General features: G+C 35.8%; 1 pseudogene; it reads right to left on the bottom strand.

Moving 5' to 3' along the window:
• Positions 1-3,568: 3,568 nt before the first annotated feature.
• LOC132287408 (small nucleolar RNA R71) lies at positions 3,569-3,668 on the bottom strand (annotated as a pseudogene).
• Between the last annotated feature and the right edge of the window lie 300 nt (positions 3,669-3,968).

The raw sequence follows: 3,968 nt of genomic DNA, 5'->3' as shown, positions 1-3,968 counted from the left end.
TCAATCCGACAACATAATTAATATAATTAATTTGTTACCTTTGATTATTTCCGGCTTGATCACAATAAAATATTTGTTTGACAAAAATAATAATTTACTAAATAAATATATAGAAAACATTTTGTCTAAAACATATGAAGGCCTTCGAATTTAATATGTGATCAACCATAATCAATATAAAATAAATACAAGTGGCTCTGATGCAAATATTGAGAATATAACCCTCTAACTATTAATTACATAACTACCCAAAAGGCTGGTCTAAGGATCCCGAAGTATCCGCCGAACAAATCAAAGTAATTATTAATTAATAAAAGAGTCTATACTTCTCTCATGCTTGAGAGTCAAAAGTCATGACTGTGATAAAAAGCAATTGCATACGACGGCTCTCGCAACATATATCAACCTATCTAATTAAATGTCCATCCATAATAACCAACTTTGAACCATTTATGATTACTAATTTATAACTTAGTATTAATTGTTGATGAACGTTGAAAAGTGCGTATTTAAACCCCTTAAGCTTAGGTATTCTAGGACCTTTATCTATCTTATTTTCCCACTTTAGATTGATTTTGTATTATTTCCATTTTTAGGTACTTATTCCCAAAATAAGCTAACTTTGCTAAATAAGAGCATAATTGAAACAATCTTGAGATGAATCAAAGAAGGGAGCAAAGTGGGAGCAAAATGAAGCAAGTGGTAGAAATTCAGCAAGTTCGATCAATCTCAGGAAATATTCGATTGATCCAACTTTGATCGATTTCAGCACTTCAAGATGGATCTAAACTATTTAAGATCCCACAACATTCGATCAATCCAATTTTCTTCCGATCGATCGAAAAGATTTCATCTTATCCAGTTGTACCACTACACCTACCACTTTTGTCTCTTTCCTAAAAATATCTCCAAAATATCTCAGATTTGTCTTTATCCGAAAAGGCGCCGCCACAGAGGATTGATCTAGTTTAAGTTCGATAGATCTCAGCTATGTCCGATCAACCTCAGCAAAAGTTCGATCGATCGAACTTCCTCAAGTGTGAGAAAATTCAATTTCCAGCTCATTAAAAGATGTCTCATATCTAATCATTGGGAGAAATATTAGTGTACGAGCCCAGGTCATTGGGGGTGACATTTGACCTACCGATATAAGGAATATGAGCCATTTTTTAGAATACATATACTAGAAGAGACTTTGGACACAATTATCATATCATATTCTTAGTGAGGAAAAAAAGAAGAGGGGAGGCTAGAGACACAAGCTTGGAGTTCTTCCATCAATCAAGAAGAGGAGCAATTTTTACCATGGAGTTAGCCCTTGAGGGTTGGAGGACACCATCCATGAGTGGCTAGACATCCTCTTGGGGCTAGAGTTAGCCCTAAGCATGTTTTCTATATCTTGATTTATGTATTTTTGAGGGGATTTGTATTGTGATACATGTTTTGACATATTTATATACATAGATCTTGTTTATTTAATGATTTGTGTGGTTTAATTCTTCCAAGTGACCATTTCATTCTATCCATATGTCTATGTATGCTAGAATAAATGTTCATATGTTTGTCTCTAGATTTTGTGTTATTGATACATGTCTATGTGTATTGATGCTATAAATATAGAGATTGTCAAGACATAGTGCTTAATAGAATGCTCTTGTGGTTTATTTGATGGTTCATACTTATTTCTTGATGGATTGTGCCTCTCCCTTAGTTCAATTAGTTTAATTTCATGTCATTAGCTTAATTGTAGTGTAGTTGTATTTTAGATGTTAAATGGGAGGACAATCCATGCTTATTGTTTGATGTTCCATACTTATGAAAACAAGTAGCATATGTCTCAACCTTGTGATGTGTTTGGATTGTGAGCTTAAAAAAAGGATTAATGGCTTAGTTTGATATATTGTACTATCCACGATGTTGCTTAGACAATATATACTTAATTAGTCATCCATACTTATTGAAACAACCACACACACACACTATTGTTGCAATACATGTTTTCCCCCTCATTAATCATTCATTAAGGGTGTAGAAAAGCTATGCTTAATGGTGATCTCTAAACCCCAAGATCTCTCTCTTATTTTCTCTCTATTGCATTTAATTGTTTACTTTAGTTTAAATTGCATCTTAGTATAATTCAATCACCAACCAATCTTTTGATCACTCGACCTACTAACCCTAATCTCGATTCCACAGCCTAATACGACCCACCAATCCCTTGGGACGATCCCTACTCGCCCTAACTATATTTTTAGTGAAAGGTAGTGGTGGCATTTATAAATTTAAAACTTGGCCACACTCATCTTAGTCCACTTTGCAAGCTTTGGCTGCTTAACGACGAGCACCCACCAAGTTTTTAGCACCGTTGCCGGGGATTAATTGAAAGCAACGTCGTATTTATGGAATCAATTAGGAATTAGTACTCTTTTGATCATGTCGTTACTTTATTTTCATTTTCATTTTGGTTATTTATTGTGTTGGTTCTTGTTGACTAGGTGCATTGAGCTAGAAGGTGAGCAAAGGAGCATTTTAAGCAAGAAGCTAAGCAAAAGTAAGGAAAAAGCTAAAATCTAAAAAATTTGCAACGCTAAAATTGAATTGAAGTGCTAAAGGACCATTTGTGAGCTCTTTCTTAACTCAATCTCTAGTTAAATTGTTGGCCCGCGTGGAGGCTTGTATTTTGATTCTTAGATAAATCGTGAGCCTACGTGGAGGCAATTTTATTATTCTTTGCATATTGCTGATAGTATGGGTGTATAGGATCATTGTATGTGGAGGAAGTTAGTTGATTGTTGAATTGTTACGAAGGTGAAGTGATTGTTGATTGTTTGTTACTTGTTTGTGTTTTGCTTGTGCATGTATGGTCGAAGGTCATTAAATCTTACTCTTGTCCCTCTTAATTTGAATTAGAATCCATTGTTCGTACACCTAGGCGAAGGGGTAATTTTGATCATTCTACTTCTACAATGGAAGTACATAATGAGGACCATGTGCAGGACCTTGGTCACATAGACCAACATGGTATCCTCCACCCCAATCTACATCATGATAACATGCAAGTACCATTAGGCATGTCGAGGCCATTCATTCACCCACCACAACAACAAAACCAAGTTCCATTGGGAATGCCTAGGTCAATGTTTGCTCCACAACCTCCCATAGTTCAAGGCAATCAAGGTGCTCATGTTGCACCTCCAACTGTTAACCCTCCCCTACTTTACGAGATCACTATGTGAATATAATGCACCCACATGCATTCAATTGCCACCATTTAGAGCACACCACTATGAAATCAAACCGCAAACCTTTCAAATGCTTCCTAACTATCATGGACTTCCAAGTGAAGAACCTTACAAGCATTTGGATGAGTTTCTTGAAATATGTTCCACCGTGAGATACATGGATATGCCGGAAGAGGTCTTAAGGCTTAAACTTTTTCCATTCACCCTAAAGACAAGGCAAAATATTGGTTTAACAATCTTATGCCTTTTTCAATAGATTCTTAGGCAGAAATGCAACAAGAGTTCTTAAACAAGTACTATCTGGTTTCTAAGACCAATGCCATGAGAACCTCAATTTCAAGAGTTTTCACATGGGGATAGAGAAACGTTCCATGAGGCATGGGAAAGATTCAATGAATTGCTTAGGAATTGTCCACATCATAACATGCCCAAATGGCAATTAGTTCAATATTTCTTTGAAACTTTATCCGATAATTACAAAGGCATGGTTGATGCTTCCATGGGTGGCTCTTACATTGATAGGCATGAGGATGACGTGTGGCATCTTTATGAGAGCATGAGTGAAAATTCTTTGCATCGAACTTTATCTTCTAAGAATGGTAGGAATTCAAGTGGAAAGAAGAGTGTTGGCTTACATCAAGTTGACCATTCCAATGAAATAGCCGCCGAGATAAAATCCTTATCTCAAAGGTTTGATCAATTCTTGATCAACCAAAACTCGGCAAA

The sequence above is a fragment of the Cornus florida genome, unplaced genomic scaffold (genome assembly GCF_030987335.1).
Source record: "Cornus florida cultivar Cherokee Brave unplaced genomic scaffold, ASM3098733v1 CherokeeBrave_3.0.0_Hap2_Chr11, whole genome shotgun sequence".
Classification (NCBI taxonomy): Eukaryota; Viridiplantae; Streptophyta; class Magnoliopsida; order Cornales; family Cornaceae; genus Cornus; species Cornus florida.
Note: the sequence above shows the minus strand (reverse complement) of the source record. Positions and strands in the feature narration are given on the sequence as shown.